The sequence below is a fragment of the Protopterus annectens genome, chromosome 3.part1 (genome assembly GCF_019279795.1).
Source record: "Protopterus annectens isolate FY-2018-M chromosome 3.part1, PAN1.0, whole genome shotgun sequence".
In the NCBI taxonomy this organism is placed as follows: domain Eukaryota; kingdom Metazoa; phylum Chordata; order Ceratodontiformes; family Protopteridae; genus Protopterus; species Protopterus annectens.
This window is the reverse complement of record NC_056732.1, coordinates 1,565,007,468-1,565,033,246: the sequence shown is the minus strand read 5'-3', so window position 1 is coordinate 1,565,033,246 and position 25,779 is coordinate 1,565,007,468. Positions and strand designations below refer to the sequence as shown.

Sequence of the window (25,779 nt, the reverse complement as noted above, 5' to 3'; positions counted from 1 at the left end):
ACCCTCGTCCATAGCTCTGGAGACTGATTCGAAGAAGTCAATCAGGTTCAGGAGACAAGATCAGCCCTTCAAGAACCCAAACTGGGTGTGGTCCAGTGTTTGAAGGTTGCCAGTGTCTTTGCTTATAAGTTCCATGATAATGTGTTCCATGGCCTTGCAGATCAGGCTTGTCAGACTGATGGGACGGTAGTTCCCGGGATCCAAGGTGGATCCCTCTTGTGGAGTGGGATAACTGTAGCTGTGCGCCACTCAGTGGGCACAAAGACTGAGGTGAGGCTATGATTGAACATGACACTTAGGTGAGGTGCCAGTTCATTTTGTAGTTCATGTAGTACACAGCCCAGGATGTCATCTGGTTCCATGAATGCTGTATTCTTAGCTTTGGAGAGTGCGGTTTCTATGTGTGTCTGTGATTACTGGAATTTGGCAATCTTTGGAATTGAGATGGGCCCTTTAGGGGGTGGGGGGTGAAGTTGGCACTAATTTTCAGTTTCTTACTGAGGCTGGTAAGGGAGTTTTTTGCATCCTGGGATTTTCCTCTTTTCTGCAACAGTTTCTTCCTTCTGTTGTATAGTTTGTTTTTGGCAGGGGACCACCAGATTGGCTTCCTTTTTTTGGAGGAGAGTGTCTTGGTTCTATTTGGGATGGCACGATTCATGCACGAGTGGATGTGCTTGTACAGTGCCTTAGTGTAGGATTCAGCAGTCGGACTTTCAGCTCCCGTCTGCATGGGTGTCATGAAGTTTGTCACTTCTGACTTCAGTAGCATGAAGTTGGCTTTGGAGAAGTTTTTTATGGAGGTTTCCTTACTGGGGGGTGGGGGTGGGATGTGGATGTCAAGGGTGATTAGCTTATGGTCATACCTGACCAATGAGGAGGTGACCACTGGTGTAGAGCATCTACCTCCCATGTTGGTAATGACGAGGTCTAGGATATTGGAGCCCCTGTTAGGACAATGGATTAGTTGATCCAGGGCGTTGGAATTTATTAATTCCAAAAAACGTTGGAAAAGGTGTTGGTACCTGAGTAGTTTCCCAGCTAATGGCAGGGTAGTTGAAATCACCCAGTATTAGGGTGTTTGGTTATATCTTAATATTTTCCAGTATGTTTAGAAAGGTGTAGTGAGAATCTTGGGGCATGGTGGGGGATCTGTAGCAAGCTACAATTTGGATTGCAGTCTTACCTAGTCTTAGTTGCATCTGGAGAATTTCAGATGCATTGTGTTGGGCAACTAGCCTGGAGGTGTGAATATTCTTGGTGAATATGGACACTCCTCCACCTTTAGTGCTTCGGTCTTGGTTTGGTGGCCGAAATGTGTGGTAAGAGTTGTAGCCTAGTATTGCAGGGGTTCTCTCTGGAGCCTTGAACCAGGTCTCAGTTACAGTTACTGCACAGATATTGATGTTCTCCATTTTTAGGAGTGCCTCGAGAGTGTGCATTTTGAGGTTTAGATTTCTAGCATTGAGTAGCATTACCTTCAGATTTTGCATGCTTGTATCTGTTACGGTGGTGGTTTTGTCCTTTCAACATTGCCTAAAAAAGGCACTATAGGTGTGGCAAGAGCTTTAGCCAGTAACCTGAATCCCAGGGGTGACAGGTGCAGACCATCTCTGGCAAAGCATCGTGGTTTGTCCATCATGTCGTCCCAGGCCGACAGATATTGGACCCCCTTTGAATGACACCAGAAGCTTAGCCAATTGTTAAAGTCAATCATTTTGTCCTTATACTGTGGTATCATTCTGGGCAAAGACAGGATGCTACTCAGGGCTAGGGTCATACTTGCCTGGGCCATACGATCTAAGAGCTCTTCCATGTCTCTTTTCATGTAGTCCAGGGAAGTATGTCTCAAGACATTCACTCCAACATGGACAATGACAGAGTCATATTTGTACTTGTTGTGGAGTGACTTGAGTGCATGCCTTATATGGTGGATCCTGGCACCTGACAGGCAGCTGACTGTAATTTTCTCCTTGTTCAGCCTGGTGAGTGGGACATCAGTGTGCCTGACTATAGAGTAACCTATGACTAAAGTGTTGGGTACGTTGTCTTGCCTTAGGGGCTGTTGTTGGGTGGCACAATGGTGTTGTGAGCTATGTGTCACTTTGGTTATGACTGGTGTTTGTTTGCATTTCAGCTTTGGAAGTCCTTGTTGATTGGGCAGGTTAATGTTAAGGGCCTCCGCATATGTGGGTTTAGTGTTGCTAAGTATGGGGTGTTGATGGTGTGGGTTTTGAAGAGCTATGTGTTGCTTGGGGTGTAGTACAGGTGTTAACCTTCTCCTCTTGACTATCTAGCACAATCTTGGCTGGAGAGAGCTTTGTTTCCAGTGGTAGAAGGACAGGATTGTCTGTGTACATGAGGCAGTTGCTGCATTGCCCCAGTATGCCCAGATTCACCAGGTGGACAGGAGAAATCACCGGAAGCTTACCCTTGGACACGCCTGTTTAGGTGCTTTTTTTGTAAAGTACAGGAGCTGTTTTCCCTTACCTTTGCAAAGTACTTAGCAATTATATTCTGTTTAGTGTCTATGATTAATTTCTCCTTATTAACAAGGAGAGGTGAGTGCTTGTATCAGTTTAAGGCTTCCTAGTGCTTTCCAGCAGGTTCTAGAGCAAGTGTTAGTCACAGGGGTTCAGATTTTAGTGCTACTACTGAAAAACCAGCTAGTTCTAAGGGAAAATTTGAAGAGCAGACTTTCTGGCACCTGGAATAGTTTAACCATAGCCCTGCAGTGCTGCACGATGCAAAAAATGCACAGAGACTAGAACAGCCCAAAATGGCTAATAAAATTACACTTTCAGAGCTGGAAACCACTCCTCTAGTGTTAGATAGGCAGTACAATGCTCACCACTCCCACTGGTAAGCAATAGGACTTCCCTCTACCACAGCAAGGTCTGGATAGCTCTGAACACAGAAAATAAAGTCCTGAAACTAGCAAAGCCTGGGATCTGGACTATACCAGCTAGGAAACGAGCAAACAAGATAGTATTTTTTGTTTTGTTTTTTTTTTTTTGGTTAAAACAGGCTAAACAATGTAATAATATAGTAAATAAACAGAAAAGGTTAACACACTTGAGTGTGTAGCCCTAAACAGTAAATGCAATTAAAACTCTACAAAATTAGCAATTTAAAACTTTTTAAATGAAGCAAAGTAAGTGCACAACTGAAAAACAATTTAAGAGGCAGTAATACAGTAGAATAAGTAGCTAGTCTACATATGCAGAAAAGTCTATATATACAGAAAAGCAGCTAAAACAACACTAAAACAATTCAGATGCAGTGCAACCTAGAGCACTTGAGTTGTAGCAATATTAAGGCAAATACAGTTTTAATAAATGCACTAAAATATACTCTATATTTCCAAAATGTTTGAGAAGCACAGTCAGAACACAAGGAGATTCAGGCAATATTTTTTTAAGAAAGTGTAATTTTAATCTGTATACAATGTTAGATATAACACATTTTTCACAGTACATTATGCTGTGTTTGTTGCATGTAGCATTTCCACACCATTGACTTAGTGATATTGGTGTGTACCTTCCATAAATAGTTTTACACATTAATTGACTGTGTGTGTGTGTGTGTGTGTGTGTGTGTGTGTGTGTGTGTGCTCGCGCACACACAGATACATGTTGACACACAATGTACTTTTGAGGTGTAAGTATTCAGTGATTTACTGCTAATATTTGTAATGATGCTCACAGGAGTGTCCTATGCTCCATAATGTCCAGGGTGGTTGACATACACCTGTGTTTCTTTATATTTGCATGACAGTAGATGTGTACTTGTTTTTAATTGTTGGCTTACTTACCTATGCATGTTGATGTGACATGATTGTGCATTACTGTGTATATGTGTTTTATACATGTCCAGTTCTGTGGATATCAGCAATCCATCCGGCCATTTGACATACATTTTCCATTTTGTTAAATATATATGAGTGGTTCCACAGCATCCTGTGTGCTTTACATATGCATTTGCATTGTCTCAACTAACATTGTCCTGGTTTTCTCTGATGTGGGCCCAGGTTATCCACCTCCCTCCTTCATATTTCACTATTATTTTTTGCAGGTATGTTTGCCTTTGTTAAAACTACTGTTCATTGCCATTTACTATTCTGACACAGTGAACGTCATGCATGTATGGGCATTGTACAATGCAGGACATGTGCACACAAGTTGCTGGCTAATGCTTGTAATTCATCATTATTCTCATTCTACCTGTGTGTTACCCAGTATAGTTTTTTTACATCCATGTGCACAATCTACCATGTTTATTATGCTGTGCTGTTACATTTTTGAACATATTATTATATGTCACTTGTGTACGTATGTGTATCAATATTGATTTCATGCACAGGATAGCCAACTGGCTCACAGACAGGACCCAGGAAGCTAGAATTGGGGAGTCCACCTTTATGAAGAGGCCAGTCACAAGTGGAGTCTCTCAGGGATTAGTTCTTGGACCGCTCCTTTTTGGCATTTACTTCTTAGAAGTCAAAGCCAATGTCAGTGGTCTCTGGCTGACTAAATTTGCAGATGATTGCAAATTATGAGCTGTCATTGAAACTCATACTGAAACAAATGTTCTCCAGGAAGGGCTGACACAGACAAACAACTGGTGTCAGAGCCATGGACTAGAACAGTGAGCTGATCAAAGGAAGGACACTCAGCAAACCCAGAGCTACAATATATAACATTAAGTATCCTGTTTTTTGTTTATTTTGTTCTTTATTTCTTTGTTGTTTAAAGCACTTTGTGTACTGTGTATTTTTTTCTAGCTAGTTTCACTGTGTGTGAGGTATTAACTGGAAATTGTCCACTCTTATTAAGCATCTGTTGGGTTGTTTGTTTATGATAACTTGTTGCAGTTAAACTCTTTTTTTCTAGTATCTCCTTTAGCTGTTTAAAACTTTCATTTAAAGGCTCACTGCTGCTTTTCAGCTGCGAGTAACATTTCTGCAGTTTGTTCTAAGTAGTGGGGATATTTGTAGCATTTCCATATTCAGGCTTGTATTTGGGCCTAGTGTTTGTGGAGGCTGTGTGTCTGAGCACATAATTCAGGGACATCTTGTTTTAGCCAAAGCCATCAGGCATTTCAGTGAGAGAGAATTGTTTGAGGTCACTGGCTGACTGAGGTCTCCTGGACTACAGCTTAGACTAAGCACCTCATTGGTTCTTTTGAGATTTCTTTCTTAAAAGCTGTCTCAGGTTTCAACTTTCTGTTACCTAAGAAGCTCAGTTGTGAGCGTTCAGCCATTTTACAGTGAGCTGATCAAAGGAAGGACACTCAGCAAACTCGGAGCTACAATATATAACATTAAGTATCCTGTTTTTTGTTTATTTTGTTCTTTATTTCTTTGTTGTTTATAGCACTTTGTGTACTGTGTATTTTTTCTAGCTAGTTTCACTGTGTGTGAGGTATTAACTGGAAATTGTCCACTCTTATTAAGCATCTGTTGGGTTGTTTGTTTATGATAACTTGTTGCAGTTAAACTCTTTTTTCTAGTGGCTCCTTTAGCTGTTTAAAACTTTCATTTAAAGGCTCACTGCTGCTTTTCAGCTGTGAGTAACATTTCTGCTGTTTGTTTCCCACCCTCTCTCTCTGTTGGTATAGTGTTTTTATAGTTGGTGGCTTTGCAGTTGCCCGCCCCTAGTGTAAATTTGATCTGGGACCCTCCTCCCAGTCTAGTGTCATTACCTCATTCTACCCAGTACAGGGAGAGCATTTGAGCAGGCCAATCAGCTTAGCTTCTGCTACTCCTTTCTCTCTTTCCTTTCTCTCTTTCCAAAAAAAAAAAAAAAAAATGTATCTGCTTTTACTGTATTTGTGTTTTTTCCTACTTTATTTTGCTTTTGCGTCATCTTAAAAGTACTCAATTGTATTTATTACTGCTTGGTGTAACTCATTGTAAGCCTTTTAGTTTAAGCACCTGGGCTTCAGACCAGTTTTACATTAGGAAGGTTTGTGGTCTGCACTGTAGTGGCAGAACAGGTAGCTTACATCCTTCTAAGTTGGGAACTGCTGATTGAGGGCTCAGTGTCTGTTATTCTAAAAGTGTATTAATTCTGGTTTAAGCACTTGGGCTTGAGGACAGTTATTTTACATTAAGAGGGTTCGTGTTCTGCACTCTTGTGGGAGGAGAGGCTGGACTCTGTCCTTCTGAGCTGGGAATTTCTGGTTAAAGCTTATAGTGCCTGCATATTTGAACTGCTTCTTACTGAAACTGGTACACCTCGTTTGCTGTAGTATAGACTAGATCCAGGCCTGCTGAATCTAGCTTTGTTTGTATAACTTGAGCACTAATCCAGGCATTCTTTAAAGTATTCAGTTGTATTTATTACTGCTGGTAGTAACTTGATTAAAGTGTAGCTATCATTTCTAAGTCTTTTGGATTAAGCACTTGGGCTTCAGACCAGTTGTTTTACATTAGGAAGGTTTGTGGCCTGCACTGTGGTGGCAGGACAGGTAGCTTACATCCTTCTAAATTGGGAACTGCTGATTGAGAGCTCAGTGTCTGTTATTCTAAAAGTGTATTAGTTCTGGTTTAAGCACTTGGGCTTCAGGCCAGTTATTTTACGTTAAGAAGGATTGCGGTCTGCACTCTTGTGGGAGGAGAGGCTGGACTCTGCCCTTCTGAGCAGGGAATTTCTGGTTAGATGCTTATAGTGCCTGCATATTCTAACTGTTTCTTACTGAAATTGGTACACCTTGTTTGCTGTAGCATTGACTAGATCCAGGCCTGCTGAATCTAGCTTTATTTGTATGCTTGTTGTTTGTTTATTTCTCTGAAATGCTAATTCCACCTAAAACGCGGCCTTTTAGCACTTCTGTGGATCCCTAGTGATATCTGCATTGCTTACTGTACTTATTTCCTTGTTTCACTTGAAAGAAAGTTACTGTTTGTCGTTTTTGCATTTAAGTTACCTGTAACACATTGCATTTAAGTTACCTGGCACTTGCTCACTAAAGCAATTATACAAGTCAGCTCTAAAAAATTAAAAACACTACACCCTCACAAACTCCCCTTGAGTACCTTGTTCCCCATTGGCCCTTTTTTCAATTATAAAGGAATTCCCAATACTATTCTAGCATGTCCAAAGGTCAGTTGTCAATCTCCTCTCCGGTCCAGCTGGTGAATCTGGGAATCTTGAGGCAATGTTACAACTGCCTCATGTACACAGACAACCCTCTCCTCCTCCCAACAAATTCCAACACATGTGAGAGATGCAACCATATAGCCAAACTGGAGGCTAAGCTCTCTCAACTCAGTACTGGCGTAACCAGTCAGGAGGAGAAGGAAACCACACTCACTAAAATTCCAGTCTCACATAGACCTACCACGACAACAAACCAAACACATAAACACACAAAAACATACTCGGGGCTCTAAATAAAAATCTGCCTAAGCAGCAGAGACCTCCAAAGCAGACACCCAAGCAACCGCTACCCCAAAACAAAACACGTGCAACACATAGCTCACAAAGCCAGTGTGCCAACAGTCACAGCCCTTAAGGCTAAACAACACACCTGATACACTTGTAATAGGTGACTCTATCGTCAGGCACACTGACGTCCCGCTCAACAGGCTGAACAAGGAGAAGGTCACGGTGAGCTGCCTGTCGGGCGCTAGGATCCGCCACATAACACAAGTACTCAGGTCACTCCAAGGCAAGTACAAATATAACTCAGTCATTGTCCATGCTGGTGTGAATGACCTGAGACGTACCTCCCTGGACTACATGAAAAGAGACATAGAGGAGCTCTCTGAGCATGTAGCCCAGGCCGGTATGACCCTGACCTTGAGTAGCATCTTACCCTCACCAAGAATGATGCCACAATATGAAGACAAGATGATCAATTTCAACAATTGGCTTAAGTGTTGGTGTCATTCAAAGGGGATCCAATGCCTGTCAGCCTGGGATGACATGCTCGACAAGCCAAGATGCTTCGCTAGGGACGGCTTGCACCTGTCACCCCTGGGCTTTGGGATATTGGCAAAGGCTCTTGCTACCCCATAGTGCCTTTTTTAGGCAAGGCTCAAAAGACAAACCCACCTCCATAGGTATCACAAGGGATAAGAAACTAAGAGTAATGCTACTCAACGCCAGAAGTCTAAACCTCAAGATGCATGCACTCGAAACTCTCCTTAGCATGGAGAACATCGATATCTGTGCAGTAACAGAAACCTGGTTCAAGGCTCCCGAGAGCACCCCAGCACTACCAGGTTATACCTCATACCATGCTTTTCGGCCCCAAAACTTGGACCGAACCACAAAAGGAGGGGGAGTATCAATATTCGTCAAAGATACCCACACCTCCAGGTTGGTGGCACAGCACGAAGCATCAGAGACTATCCATGTGCAACTAACTGTGGGTAAAACTGCCTTCCAGTTTACAGCCTGCTACAGACCACCCTTCCAAACACAGGAACCCCACTTGGCCTTCCTGAGAATACTGGAAAATATGAAGGTCTCTCCAAACACCATTATATTGGGCGACTTCAACTACCCAAACATAGACTGGGAGCATTACTCTAGCTCCAACACCCTAGCCCAAAAGTTCCTAGAATTTATAAACTCAAATGCTATGGAACAACTTGTTACCACTCCCACAAGAGGGGAAAACATACTGGACCTGATCATCACCAACATGGGGACACTATGCTCCAGACCAGAAGTGTATCCCTCACTGGTAAGATCAGACCATAAACTAATCTCACTGGATATTCACATCCCAGCCCCAACCCCTGCCCAGAAAACCACAGTGAAAAACTTCTCTAAAGCAAATTTCACATGCCTCAAAACCGAGGCGAAATCCTTCAAAGCCCCCGAGACTGTGGAAAATACGGCCCAGACCGCAGCATCCTTTATAAACGCATTCTATGAACACCTTCAGGAATGCATGGATCATGCAATCCCAAATAAAACCAAGACCCAATCCTCCAAAGGCAGACGTCCTATCTGGTGGACCCCAGCCATAAACAAACTATACAATAGAAGGAGGAAGCTACTACATGATAGAGCAAAATCCCAAAAAGGGAAGGCATCTCTGATCAGTATTAGCAAAAAACTACGGGCACTCATAAAATCGTCTAAGGCCAGCTTCGAGAGAAAAATTGCACAGGACACTAAGAACAATCACAATCACATTGCCAACATGCTAGCTGACAGGTTCAGTGCAAACTTCTCCCCCCTCTCCCCACCAAAAGGGCAAATATCTATCCCAACAGAGTGCTGCCCCCCTGACATCTCAGATGCTCAGGTAAAAGCCGCCCTCTCCAAAGCAAAAAACACAGCATCAATGGGACCAGATGGTGTCCCAGGCTGCGTCCTACATGAACTCCAAGAAGAGCTAAACCCAAACATAAAACTACTGTTCAATCTTAGCCTTACTACAGGATATGTACCCAAAGAGTGGCGTACAGCAACAGTGGTCCCTCTCCACAAAGGTGGTGCCTCAATGGATCCTGGAAACTATCGCCCCATAAGCCTGACAAGCTTGGTCTGCAAAGCTATGGAAAGGATCATCATGGACCTCATAAATAAAGATATTGGGGACCTACAGACACTGGATCCTACCCAGTTTGGCTTTGTTAAGGGCAGATCCTGCCTCTTAAACCTGGTCGATTTCTTTGAAACAGTCACCAAGGCCATTGACGAGGGGAAGGTGGTCCACACAGCCTACCTGGACCTCGCAAAAGCCTTCGATACAATACCCCACTCGGGCATTATAGATAAGCTCACCAGCTTAAATATAAACCCCTATGTCACTAGATGGGTTGCAAACTGGCTCAAGGACAGAACCCACATGGTTAGAATTTCTGGAGCCATGTCAGACTCCAAACCAGTTACAAGTGGCGTCCCACAAGGCTCAGTCCTGGGACCTCTCTTGTTCGGTATATATTTCTCGGCAGTACAGGCCAACACGGAAGGACTGTGGCTGACCAAGTTCGCAGATGACTGCAAACTGGGCCATAATCAACTCTCCAGCCGACACAAGCATCCACCAAAAGGGCCTCATAGAAACAGACAACTGGTGCCAGAGCCATGGCCTCAAGCTAAACGCCAAAAAGTGTATAGTCATCCCCTTTGGCAAAAACAAAGTGCCCAAAAATTACCACATAGGTGGTAATCCATTAAGTACAGAAGAAGTCATTAGGGACCTGGGGACCCAAGTTGATAGCAATCTCTCATTTGACAACCACGTGGCCAAAGTGGTTAGAAAAACATTTTATATAGCCCACCTAATCATGAAGGGATTCACATCTAGATCAGGGGAGGTCATCGTACCTCTTTACTCATCCCTCATCAGGCCCATAATTGAGTACAATGCCCCTTTTGGGATGTACCTTACCAGACACCTGCAGCAACTGGAAAGACCCCAAAAGTACCTCACCAAGAGGATCAAAGGGCTCAAACAGATGCCATATGCTGCCCGGTTAAAGAAACTCCAGCTCTACTCAGTGGCATACCGCCTGCTCAGAGGCGATCTGTGCCTGACGTATAAAGCCATGTCCAACCCGGAATTAATGGACATGCTGCACCTCAGAAAATCCAAATCCCATCAAGCTACGCTCGAGAGACTTGAACCTCAGCACTGAAATAAATAGGACATGCTGGAGGGACAGATTCATAACCCAGAGGCTCCCTTCACTCTGGAATAAAATCCCAGTCCAGGTTAGGCAGAGTCCCACATTGACTCTCTTCAAGAGGAATCTTGATGAGTGGATGGGAGATCGTAGGTTTACCCCGGCTATCACTTCTGTGTCACTGTTAGACAGAGGCACAGTATACTAACCTCAAAAAAAGGCATAGCAAAATTAATTTAAAATGGGTGGCGAAAGCCAAACACACTCTGGCTAGGCTTATAAATGCCCTAGGGCAGATAGCCTAGTATGAACCTATGAACCTATGAACTAAATGCCAAGAAATGCATAATAGTATCCTTGGGAAGTCATCCATCCCTGGTAACTATCATATTGACAACACACACCTTAGAGTTGACCCAGTAGTTAGGGACTTAGGGATACACACAGATAGTAATCTAGGCTTTGACCATCATGTGTTTACAGTGGTGAGGAAATCATTCTATATTGCACAACTTATAAACAAAGGTATGGCATCTAAGTCCAAGGAAGTCATTGTTCCACTGTATTTGGCATTCTTCAGACCTATCATTGAGTACAGTGCCCCCTTTGGTATATACCTAACCAAGCATATCCAAAAATTGGAATGTCCACAGAGGTTCCTCACTAAAAGAATACAGGGTGTAACTTAAATGTCCTGTGCAGACCACCTCAAGGTCTTATCCCTGTATTCCGTCTCCTACAGGCTTTTGAGGAGAGATCTATGCCTGGCATACAGAGCATTATCAGACCCCACTCTGATGGACCTCCTGCATATCCACAAAACAAACAGCACCAGAATTACCCATTCTAAAGACTTAAACCTTGGCTGTGATATAAATAGGTCCTGCTGGAGAGATAGGTATGTATCCCAGAGACTAGCATGTCTAAAGAACAGTCTCCCCATCCATGTGAAGCAGAGTTCCTTCCTAACCCAATTCAAGTACAACTTGGGCAACTGGATGGGAAACCAGAATTTATCCCTGGTTTGGCACCTATGTCTCTAATGGACATAGGTAACCTGTAAATGGTTCATCTCCCAAACCCCTGCTTACACTGATGAAGGGTATCAGAACTTGTCACAGATTTGGGATCAAGGTTAGACTTAAAAGGACCCTTGTGGTAGTTAGCCTAGTCGACACCTATGAACCTATAATTCCATTTATGTCACTGACAGACATACATAACCATCTACACCTGTGTGTTGCCTTTGACATGGCATATGTGTGTCAAAGGCAACACACAGGAGTAGATGGTTATGACATGGCATATGTGTGTAACATATATACATTCCATTACACATTTGTTTGGGTTGTCTACACCTAGTTGTGTCTGTAGCAGTGCTTGTTGCTCTTCTGCAGCACTTCTCTTTGAAACTGTGCTTGGTTGTTGGCCTTCACATGCATGGTCATAGGTTTGGCTCTGTTCTGTGGTGAAGTTATTTACCATTGTTAGACCTGCACTTGCTCATCTGTGATATTGCTTGGCTTACACGTGCACACACTAATGGACTAATTGGATATGTGTATATTTACCCAATGTGTGCTATTACCCTAGTTTATTATCATGGAGCACCCATCTACCATTGGTCATACACATTCAGGTATGACTGCCACACAGTTTGTGACATGTAATGTGATAGTACGTATGTAGATATTATTTTCTACATTTCACCATGGCTGGTATGCACCCCCCCTCTCTTTGTCAACTTTCCATTGCCCATGTTGTGCAGTGTGCTGTCTGTGAAAGGTACCTGTCCTTACTGGTTTTTTCAACTTTTGTCTTTCTGGTGTTGTGCTATTTGTTCTATAGCTATACCTACTGTGATGACCTTCACCTACTCTTTCCCTATGTTTACCTTTCCTTCTAGTCTTTAAAAAGATAGTTTGTCAGCAATGCAGCTATTACCCAAGCCACATTACAGATAAGCAAATGCAGGTCAAGCAATGGTACATATCTCCAGAGGACATAAACAAACCTATGACCATGCATGTGAAAGACAAACAACCAAGCACAGTGCCAAACAGAAGTACCGCAGATCAGCCAATACAGCTACATGCACAAGTAGGTGTACACAACCAAATGTGTGTATGTTACACATATATGCCATGTTAAAGGCAACACACATGTATAGATTTGTATGAATGTGTGTGAATGGCACAAATGGAATGTACATGAAATCAAGATCAATACACATACTTACACCAATGACGTAATAATATGTTAAAAAAATCTAACAGAACAGAATATTAAATCTAGCAGGTTGTGCACGTGGATGTGAAAAAAATGCATTGGGTAGCACACAAGTAGAATGAGAACAAAGATGTATTACAAGCCTTAACCAGCAGCTTATGTGTAGATCTCACATTATAAAATGCCCATACATTTGGCACATGTTCACCATTTCAAATTAATAAATGGAAATGGACAGTAGATTTGACAAAGTAAATGTAGCTGCAATAAACACTAGGGACTTATTAAAGTAGTAGAGAGGTGGACCACCTGGGACCACATCATGGTAAAACAGGACACAGTAAGGTAAAACAATGCAAATGCATGTATAAAGCACACAGGGTGCTGTAGAAGACACACAAACATCCATTTAAACAAATGGAAAATGTGCATCAAATGGACAGATGGACTGCTGATATCTACTTAACTGGACATGTCTAAAACAGATATACACAGTACTGTGCAATCATGTCACATCAACATGCATAGTTAAGTTAAAAATTTCAATCACATACACATATACTGTCATGCAAATGACAAATAAAGAAACACGTGTATATCAACCACACTACTGAGTACATAGCAGAGGACACCTCTGTGAGTATCATTACAGCATGTTTGCAGTACATCACTGAGTGCTCACTTGTCAAAGTTAAGTATCTACATCAGTAGGTACCTGACTATGTACACAGATACGTACAATCATTCTGTATACAGCTGTTTATGGCAGGTGAACATCAATGTCAATACATCATGGGTGTGGAAATGCTGCATATTACAAACTTTATAATGTACTGTGAAAAACTGCGTAATCTACAACACTGTGCACAGATTAATGTTACCTTGTTCTTTGATGCATGTCAGATAAGGAGGATTGCACATACACAGGATATGCCTGTATCTGATCCCACATGGCATCAATACTGCCAAACCATGGCACAGCACCATATCATGAGAGTGGGACATCATGACAACTGTCATCCAAAGCCATGTTGAATGACATGTTTGTATGTTGCACATACCTGATATGACAAAACAGACGTCCAAGGCATATGACACTTTTGGACTATGGACAGTTGTCTTTCAGTTGTCCCAGAAAGACAAATATTTACAGGGTGCCTGTTGCAGCACTGTTAACAGGTTAACTGCCACAATGCATGGGCAGTTGAATGTGTGTGGACACACTGTAATATGTTAATGTGTGTCATGCACACATGTAAACCACAGTAAATGTCACACAATAATAACACATAAGCATAACAGATACATGGAATGCATGCACAAGAGTGCACATACAGTCCAATCAGTTAAATGTCAATCACCATGTTAGCAGCAGAACACAAGTGGAGCACACAGATAATACCTACCTATAAGCTGATGTGGCTCAGAGTCCCGAATGATCTCATGAGCTATCATCCTGAATGAATCCTGCATAGCCTGTGCCACCTCATCAAAGAAGGTCACCATCATGCCCTTCACATGTGTTTGGAACACACTGGTAATGACCTCCTTGATCTCCTCCTGAAAATCATTTCTGTCATGGCCTTGAGGACATCTCCTCCAGGGTGCAGGCAGGGTGGCTCAAGCAAGGGCAGGTCCAGGCTCCTCATCATTGTCATTATCATCATCACCATCATTTTCAGATGATACCTGCATGTAGTTATCACTGGACTGGTGAACATTCTCGGGTACCATGTTCTGTAAAGATTAATTGCAAAACACAACAGAAAAGAAAACAATGTCTGTCATACAGAACAATCCAATGAAAATCAGAGCATGACACAATAGCATTATGATGGCAATTTACACAGGGACTAGGCCATAGTTATCCTTGTCCCAATATGTCATACTCCTAAAAAGGGCAACATTATTCTTTCCTGGGCAATTCTTTATGCTTAGACACATACACACATGTCAATAACATTGTAAAAATGTATGAATGGTCAACAAACATGTTTTACTGTATGCATTCAATGATGTATATGAGTGGACACAACATGCCATTGTATAAATGATAAGAAAAATATCAGAGACTATTGTGGACAATAGGCACAACATATGACAATATTCTGAGACAGGTAGATACTAATATTGTACCCATGGGGCTAAGATTCTTTAAATACCCTATGGGAATAGAATTGGATGATGAAACTACTATGCAATGTACAAAATTATTTGATGAATTTGGTGTTTCATTTATGCGGTTTATCATCAGTTGTAATGATAAAAAAAATATGCATACTATTGAATGAATTAGAGGAATTGAATGACAATATAGTAAATGATTTAATGTATGATGAATATGAATATAGTATGGATACACAATATATATGGGTGCAGAATCAAGTGGATAAAATATTTGATAGAAAATGTAAGAAATTTAATAGGGATTTGGAGCAATATGCCAAGGGTACAGCATATAGATGGGAAACCAGGGGAATAGGAAAAAAATGGACAAATAATAATGGAACGAAAAGGAACAGGAATACTTATTCCTATAGGCAGAAGTTTAATAGGCCACATCTAAGTAATAATGAAGTTTTTTTAGAAAAAGAGGGCGAATGGGAGGAAGTAAAGACAAAGCACAAACAAACTCACTACCACCAAAGGGAAAATGTGGAAGAGCACTTGCAACAACACAACCCAGGGTGGAAGAGGAAGAGATAGTGAAGGTCAACTCTATTACTAGTAGTTACAAACAATTTCATATTCATAATTATACTGATTTACAACTAAGGAAAGAGCATTTTACACTATTCAGTAAAGGGATGAAATTTGTGCCTGTAAGGAAATTTAATGTGGAGGAGACAATTATTGATGTAAAAAAATATATTCGGAAGTTAAATTTAGCAGTCTTATACAGTAACAACAAAGATACTAATGTAGTTAAAAGTGAATTTAAGAAAAAGAGTGTGTACACCCCCCTATTAAATAACACCTTGGCCATGTTTGAAAATATAGTGGTGGATGACCTTTACGCTCTTAAGGGCAAAGTGAACAATGATAAAATCAATTATAATTTAAATAAAAAAGAAGCTGATACTTTGAAAGAATTGCAAAACAACAAATGGATTAGAATAATGAAGCCTGATAAGGGGGGTGGGGTAGTTATATTTAAACAGGAGGAATATAAAAATAAGATCAATGATATCCTTCTAGACTCAGGTAACTACCTTACATCTTCTAAGAATAAAGTCAATATAGGCTATAATAAAATTAATTTGTAATGGGAAGATTTATTAATCGAAGAAAGGATCAGTGTCAACTTATACAATTATTTGAAGATAGTGAAACCTATTATCAGCACGATAATAGGTATTCCCAAACTTCATAAAAATTTATTAGATCCCCCCTTTCGACCCATAATATCGGGAAGCTTGTCTAAAACCTTTAATTTTGGAAAGGTGGTGGATGTTTGGTTAAAACCCATATATAAGGCCATAGAACACATTATTATTGATTCATGGGATTTTCTAGGTCGACTTAAAAATGAAATGATATCACCTGGATGTACTTTGGTCACCATTGACGTGGTAGACCTATTTTCCAGTATACCTCATGATGATGGACTCTCCAGATTAGAATCCCAGTTGACAAAGGCTAGTCACCTAACATATGATAAGAAATTGTTAATTGTGGAATTCATGGAAATAGTTTTAAAATATAATTTCATTTTATTTGAAGGAGAGTACTATTTGCAAAGTAGGGGTACAGCAATGGGAGCGGCATGCGCACTGATATATGCGAACCTCTATCTGTATGACTGGGAGGAAGAATACATCCTAAATACTAACTGGTACAATCATATGACATGTTATTATCAGTTCCTGGACGATGTGTTTTTGATATGGATGGGCACTCCTATGCAACTTGAAAACTTTAAGGAATATTTAAATACAAGATGTAGTTGGCTCAAATTCACATTTAATGCTGACAAAAATAAAATAGCATATTTGGATACCCAGATTGAAGTAGTAAATAATAAGATAAAAACGAATATACATAGGAAGGAAATATTCAGCAACAGCTATTTACATTATTCGAGCTGTCACCCCTCAAGTCAAAAAAGAAGCATAATTAGGGGTCAATGTATAAGAGCAGCTAGGATGACCTCAGATTATGCCGACTTTTTAATAGAACTAAGGAAAATAGCTGATATGTTCCTTCAGAGGGGTTATCCTAGGTGGTTAGTAATGGATGTAACTGAATATGTAAAGAAAGAATGGGGTAAAAAATATACACCCCTTTTAGGTGCAGGACCCCTTAGTGAGCAAAACAACAACAAAGAAAAGGCTGCAGAAGAAGAAAATGTAGAATACAACAGAGCCTGTATAGTACAATATACTCCATGGAATAGAGAGGTAAAGAATATTATTACCAATAATTGGAGTATATTTAAGACTGACAGGAAATTAGTAGAAATAGTAGGAAATGTACCCAAGTTTGTGGCCAGGAATGGGGCCAATATGAAAAATGAGATAGAAAAGAAAAAAGGAAATGAAGGGGAAACAGGTGTCTCAGGGGGAACATCTAGTTGTGGCACCTGTAACCAATGTAGGTACATCACAAAGAAGAATAGCATTATGTTGGATGACTTAAATCACACAAAAATTACTTTTAAAAAAGGTAATTGTAGGACAAAACATATAGTTTACCTTGCCTACTGTACGAAGTGTTCCTGTTATTACATCGGGAAGACCGACAGATGTCTCCGACAAAGGATTTATGATCATTATTACAATATTAAAAAGCAAGATACCAGGAATGCATTATGGAGACACATTGCACAGTCAAATGGTTGTAATGAGTTTTATTTTGGTATATTAGATGTGGCCAAGGAGAATCCAAGGGGTGGATGCATTAAAAAGAAACTTGCCGAACTTGAGGCTAGATGGCAAATCAGATTAAATTATCCATTAAGCCCATCTTAGAGAATTTAGCAAATTAAAGAAGCAAAGTGTAACTGTATATAAATGAATTTCCAATCACACACAATGGTACATTTTACATGTCAGAAGTTTTATCAATATCAACTTCAAAATGATTTAATAGTAGTACTTATATTATTGTATTGGAGGAATGTATTAAAATTATTAAGAATATTTGCTTAAAGTAAAAAATAAGGATGGTTTTATTTGAATACGCACACTGGCACTTTAAATATTAATTGTATAAATGACGTATTACTTGTTTTTTTTTAAAAAAAAGTATTTAAGCAATGGAGTATTGTTTTAGAATTGTTCTGAAGAAGTCTATATAATTTAGATGAAAGTGCTCAACTGAATTTTATCTGTATTAAATAAGTGTTTTACTCTCAGTGTGTGTCGGTGTGGAACTGTGTACGGGTTGAGGAACAAGCTGCTTTGTTTATACTTATGTTTGTATGTTGCACATACCTGATATGACAAAACAGACGTCCAAGGCATATGACACTTTTGGACTATGGACAGTTGTCTTTCAGTTGTCCCAGAAAGACAAATATTTACAGGGTGCCTATTGCAGCACTGTTAACAGGTTAACTGCCACAATGCATGGGCAGTTGAATGTGTGTGGACACACTGTAATATGTTAATGTGTGTCATGCACACATGGAAACCACAGTAAATGTCACACAATAATAACACATAAGCATAACAGATACATGGAATGCATGCACAAGAGTGCACATACAGTCCAATCAGTTAAATGTCAATCACCATGTTAGCAGCAGAACACAAGTGGAGCACACAGATAATACCTACCTATAAGCTGATGTGGCTCAGAGTCCCGAATGATCTCATGAGCTATCATCCTGAATGAATCCTGCATAGCCTGTGCCACCTCATCAAAGAAGGTCACCATCATGCCCTTCACATGTGTTTGGAACACACTGGTAATGACCTCCTTGATCTCCTCCTGAAAATCATTTCTGTCATGGCCTTGAGGACATCTCCTCCAGGGTGCAGGCAGGGTGGCTCAAGCAAGGGCAGGTCCAGGCTCCTCATCATTGTCATTATCATCATCACCATCTTTTTCAGATGATACCTGCATGTAGTTATCACTGGACTGGTGAACATTCTCGGGTACCATGTTCTGTAAAGATTAATTGCAAAACACAACAGAAAAGAAAACAATGTCTGTCATACAGAACAATCCAATGAAAACCAGAGCATGACACAATAGCATTATGACGGCAATTTACACAGGGACTAGGCCATAGTTATCCTTGTCCCAATATGTCATACTCCTAAAAAGGGCAACATTATTCTTTCCTGGGCAATTCTTTATGCTTAGACACATACACACATGTCAATAACATTGTAAAAATGTATGAATGGTCAACAAACATGTTTTACTGTATGCATTCAATGATGTATATGAGTGGGCACAACATGCCATTGTATAAATGATAAGAAAAATATCAGAGACTATTGTGGACAATAGGCACAACATATGACAATATTCTGAGACAGGTAGCATAATATTTGGTTGAACACACATCAATATGATAACTACAACACTAAAAACAATGTGATATGTTTAATCAAACAACTGTATACATATCAGAATGTAATATATCTGTTAATAGTAGTATTGCCTGTGTACAATTGTATGCATTCTAATCCAAAACAAATATGAATGAGAAGGTTTACAAATCATATATTTTGGAACATGATTGTTGATTATGCCCTATCACTACTAAATGTATACTCACTCAAGTGTCAGTCAACCTAGACTATAGCAGTGTTTCAAAAAAATAACCAAAAAAAAAAAAAAACAAGGGTTTTAAGACAAAAACAACATTTATTTATTTTATTTATTTATTTGGCATTTGTTTACCAGAAAAGTCCAACTGGGCATAAATCCTATTTTCAGTGGAGGTCTGGGGAGAAAAGCTGCAACATGCATAATTAAATTAATAAACTACATAATATAATCACATGAAGTGCAGGAACAAATAGAATCAACATACAGGATAAATAAAGTCAGATCAGAAAATCATACAGTGAATATTAAACAACAATCATAGGATATTGAACACCTAGTAAAGTACAGTCAGTAGTGATAACCAAAGCTAAAGATGTTCAGCATTTTAAATATGGGCAAAACACTAAGAGGAAGGAAAGAGATTTTGCAGTTGGGGGAGATTAGGAAATGGAGTTAAAGTAGGGAGCTATCGGAGAGGTAATTGGTGCTTTGGCTAATAAGAGAAAGGAAGAAAGGAAAGGGGAAAAAGAAGAGCAAGGGAAAGAAAAGGAAGAAGAGAGAAGGATAAAAGAAGGGAGGGGAGAGAAAGGAAGAGAAGGAAGGAGTAATGGGTAGTGTCAGCTTGGTGCAAGACATGTACAGAGCCAGGGAGAAATTTCTTTGGAGATTGAATATGTGACTACAAGGCATTGCTCTAATATCTGTAGGAATACTGTTTCAGACCTTGGCTACTAAGTAGGAATATAGACAGTGACTGATAGGTTTTTATGGTTTATGGATTTCAAGGAGGTATTTCTTGGATGAGCAAAGAAGGCAATTATAGAGATAATGGTTAAGAATGGTGGTGGTTGCTGGGCAGGATGAGGATTTGTATACCATTTTATGAGCAAGGAGGAGTTGGGTGAACTTGAGGTAGTGGGTTTGGATAGACCTCGCCACTGAAGTGTTGAAGAAGTATGGAAGGGGAGAAAAATAATATCTGTAGACTTAGGTGAGCAAGGTAAGTAGTCTTATGTGATAGAAAGAGTAAAAATGTAATGTCACTAGAAAGCTGCTAAATAAACTCCACACAAAGTGAGGATGATGAACGTGAGTGATAATTATGTGTAGTGGTAGATCTGAGTTACAGAGCAGTGCAAACTGAGGTCATAATGTTTGTAGTAAAGTTGCAGTAAAGACGTTATAGGTCATCCGTACTTGCTACTTCTTGGTTTGGGTCCTGTTTGCTCATGAGGTCGTAATGTTTATTGCATTACTATTCACAGGTCCATCTACTTTGGGTCTATAGCAGGGAACAGCAGGTGAGTGCCTATACTGTTGCTGTGCACACTACCGTGTTGGTGTTCCTTCCTTATGTAATAGAACTGCTTACTCTTACATTGTTGTTCCCATAACCTTGAACATTACAGGTACATGCAGTGGAGGGGTAAGCCATGTATTATCAAGTGAAGAAAGGCTGGGTATGTTACAGTGACATTATCAGAGCTTTCAACAATGTTTAGAACATGTGATGGCTAAAATATTTGTCACTACAGGCCCTTCTTGTGTACAGTTGCAGTCCATATTACTGTATTGCATATGTGATGTTGTTGGTATTACTTTTGAGAACTACATTACTGTGCTGCCTTTCTGTTTACTGTCCCACTGCAGGGTCCACAGTAAAAACCACAACCTCTACTCAGCAGGAGTCCTCAGGTGCACATACGTATGTGTATGTCACACATTCAGTCTTTTTTAATTATGTTTACCTAGTACATGTTGTGAATGATGTCATCCATAATGTCTTTTTTCCCTACACTAGTTGAAGTTCAGCACAGTGTATCACCAACAACATCCCGTGAGGGTTTGCCAGGTGTGTTGCTATGTCTTTATGCATCACATTTCTCATGTATGTTAGCCATGTTAATAGATTATGTAGTTATGGTTTGTACATTCTGTGAATTATACATACATTAGATTGCAAGTGAAGTCGGTGTTATTTGTAACATTGCAATAAAATATATATGCCAGTTGTATTTTATATTCTTCATGTGTGTTAGGCACATTGTTCTGATCTGTGTCTATGTATCTTGTAACACATAAACTGTCTTTATCATCCAGCAAGACAACAAGTGAACCGTGATGTTGCTCATGTTGTGTTTCAGAATGGCAGTATGGCCCCTGGCACAGAGGAAATTGATTATTTTTGGACAGTCCATCCATGTAGGTGACACAAATGCTGCACCAGATGTATCCTCAGATGTGGAGCCCCAATTGTCTATGAATTCAGGGGATGATGACGCAAGGTGAGGCTGTTGATCAGCACACCATAACTGGGAGTGCTGCTGCAGGCGGATCCACATAACAACCAGACAAAGGTCATCTCCGTAAATGTAGGTGAGCAGATGTTGGACATGGTATGCACCTCCTACTGCAGGCAAATGAAAGGGCACAGCTAATGCCATCAGTCAGACATTCTTGCACATGTCTATGCCACAGATTGTGTGGCACATCAGATATGTGTCATGCATGAAGGATAGAAGTGCAGACATGGTGAGATTATGGCTCCATTGACTGCTCAGAATGAGGATCTGCTAGCTATGGTGTGGTCAGTTGAAAACTTGGCCTCTATGGTACTGCATCAGTGTTATACTACTAACAAGATTCTTTGTTCCATGACTATGCACAGAAGATTGCAACCTGTGAGAGGCAGACCACCTGTATGTAGAACCAACAATAGCCATTGGAAATCTCCGTCCATTGTCCCGCCTGCACATACGTCAATGGCTGGCACATCTGCTGAGGTCATGCAAGTCACAAGGCCTTCAACCTGATGTCATGCTCCTTCATCTGAACATAGTGTCTTACTCTCATCCATCTCCTCTGTGGAGCAAACAGGTATAGATATGTCTTTATGTGGTCGTGGCAAGGTAAACCATGGTGTGAGATATCAGTAAGGTCAACCAAGACTGCATTAGAGTGTGTCCAACAGTGTAGTACATACAGTTGAATCAGATTAATTCAATACAACTGTACTGTGATATATCTTTCTGAAATAAAACTGTCTGCATGATGTTATGCTTGATTTGTCTTATAGGTTCATAGGTTAGTATTAAGCTAACTTCCCTTGCAAGCCATTTTAAGCCTAGCCAATTATCCCTTGTGAGACTCAAACCCTGCACCTTGTGTTTGTAAGGCGAACACCTTAACCATTAGGCCACCCTGTGTTATGATATTGTACAGATATGCAAGTGTAGCACTGATGTGTGTCTCTTATTGTTGAACATACTCTGCTAAAACAGAATGAGTGTGTATGCATACCTGTGTCAGTTGTGTCCTGAGGTGATGTTTTTATTTTTGACATCTTTGCATATGTTCATGTTGGAATAGATCAGGCTCATTTTATGTGTAATGCTCAGCATGTACATCTAGTGCATAATTGCCATTAGATGCAATGTGTGTTGCTATTATGGGGTAACATCAGAACATCAATGTTCAATTTGTGTACACATGTACATGTGGCTTGTTGTCACTTAAATGTCTGGGTTAGATGTTGCAGTGTAGCCTGGGCCTGTACTTGTGGTCATACCCATAGTTGCCTACTGCTGTGACTTCTGTCCCCTATGTCTTCCTGCTCCTCCTCTAATAACTGGGGGATGTTCTCTTCAGACATTTGTGGTTCTTGTGGTAGTTCACCAACATATGCAGCTAGAACACTGCCATGTGCTCGGGTTAGCTTGTTGTGCAGAATGGCACACACCATTATCATCTGTGCTGCCCTCTCAGTTTTGTAAGGCAGTGCACCCCGGATGTCTCCAGACATCTGAAGCTTTCAATACACCAAGCACACACTTTATGATATTTCTAGCTGTTGTCTGTGCCCTACTGTAGGCCTCCTCTTCAGGACTGGCTGGATCACAGTTCGGGTTAATAGTCATGCCACAAGAGGATAACCACAGTCACCTATTGGGGGGAGTTAAAACACTTTTGCCCAAACTGGATATTGTTGATGGGAGATCTTTCAGTTACATCCTAGCTGTATTTCTATACTTACCCAGAAGCAATCCCTCAGGAATTTCACCTTACTGGAATGCAACCTTGAGTCCACTTTCTCTCCAAAATGGCAACATTATGGACACCTGCAAGGTGTGTTGTCATGGTGTTTGTTATGCTGCCATCTGCTGCACACACAGTTTGACAGTTGATGGCTGGCCATCCCTTTCTGTTTAGGTATTGGTCTGCTTCTGGATGTACTGGTGTCTTGATACATATGTGTGTGGAATCTATTACACTGAGTACATGGGGGAAGTTTACAAGGTTGTAGAACTGGTTCATTACAGTTCTCTGCTCCATGAGTGTGGATAGGAAGTATAGGTAGTCATGCACCTTTCTACACACTGCTGCCAGGAATTTGGCCATGATATGACTGGGAGCTGTCTGCAATACTCCCAGAGCATCCCCTATGTGTCTTTGGAAAGTCCCATATGTGAGTATACACAGGCTGAGACACACTTTGGTTTCAAGGAGGGTGGGGTTTCTTCGCAGAGTCTGCACAGTTATGTGTGTTACAGACAGCTTGCACCATTTGTCTGTCTGGATAGTATATGTCGATTATTTGCTGGTCTGACAACTGATTTAGTTATAGCCTTGCTCTGACTCTAGCTGGCTGCCTACTAGGACACACAGCCACATTCTGTTTTATGGTTTGTGTCACTGCTGTGCATTGCAGTAGATTAACAACAGGTTGTATTGTTATATATTTTTTTCAGTTTTGCTACAGATTTCACTGAAATCTGTAGTATTCACCTGAGATCCTTGGGGTTCATAATGTATGAGCTGGCAATTTCAGAAGTGGAATTTTTGCAGCTGTTTGTCACACTGTGCACACACAATGGGTTTTGAAATCACATTGGTGTGCGTGGAATCCCTAATTATCCTACACTGAATAATTAAGTAGTCAATCTGACTTCAGAGTGTCTTTTTGACATTGCGCAGGTGCTCTGGAGTCTTCCTTCAGCATGCTGCACTGTCTATAAGTACCTTCCTCAGATTTAGAGAATCTGGCCCAAGATGCTTTACAACATGACCAACTATAATGGCAGTGATTTTCAGTTTTGAAAAAAAATGAAATTAAGTTTTCATGAGATAAAATACAGGAATTATACACATAATTTTTAAACATAATTTTCAGTCATTAAGGTGATTTCATTATTATAACTTTCATCTGTATTAATATATATTGAAAATTAAAACAATTTCTAAGCACAGAACTCTCAACAAAGCAAGCTGCCGATATTATAAATTATAGCTATGAGCAGGAATGCATCATGTAATGAATTGGTTCTCTTACCCACATAGCCAAATTCTCTGAAATTGCCATGATTTTTCAATTCTCAAATTGTCAAAAATCAGGATTTACTAGTATTTTTGCTAGAAAAAAATGAAAAAAATTGCTTGCATCTTTAACATGAGGAGTATAACTGTGAATAAAGTTACTTATACAAAGTTGCTTCAGAACATGACCAATACACTTTAAAAATAAACAGACATGAATTAGTGATTAGAGAATTACTGTTTTTCCTTTTCCATTTGTTTGTTGTATTTATACCATTTGCTGAGCAGATGCTGTTCATGACTTCAGCCACAAGCCAGTCACAGTACAAGGGTGTAGCTAGGCACATACACTGTACTGAAGTGAGTACATTTTTTCTAAGCATCTCATAGAAACTTTATAGCTCAAACAGTACATAATGTTTAGAACTGTCTGAATGATAGTCTACTGTACTGTACTATCCAAAACATGCTTTCCTAAGAATGTACTTCTAAAATAGCCTTTTTTATGGTTAACAATTTAAAATAAGTGCCCCTTTCTACAGTTCACATGAGCAGTATTTTGAGAGCTTAGTTTGTCTGAGTGCTTAGTACGTTTTTTAAATAATAGATGCATGGTGGGGGCAGTAGCATATGATTTGAGTACTAAATATAAATTTCTGGCTGCACCCGTGCAACAGTATGTATAGATATTTTAGCAATAACCCACAATTGGGTGTGGGTATCACAGGATTGACCTATAGTTGGCATGATTTGATCACGAGCGTGAAGTCTGAGTGATGAAATGAAGCCAGCCGTGGGTAAATTCTGTGATACCCTCATCCAGGACTGAACTATTGCTATTATACAATGACAATGATTAAGAAAGAAAGAAATTGCTTACCTTTCTTAAATAATGTCTTTGTATAACAGTGTTTAGTATT

General features: G+C 40.2%; 1 long non-coding RNA gene across 1 annotated transcript in view; it reads right to left on the bottom strand.

Annotated features, from left to right (window-relative positions):
- Positions 1–24,955, bottom strand: part of LOC122798563 — a 97,057-nt gene extending 72,102 nt beyond the window's left edge. Inside the window, exon 1 of the long non-coding RNA XR_006364280.1 lies at positions 24,876–24,955. This is a non-coding gene — a long non-coding RNA (uncharacterized LOC122798563). The remainder of the gene's footprint in view (positions 1–24,875) is intronic.
- Between the last annotated feature and the right edge of the window lie 824 nt (positions 24,956–25,779).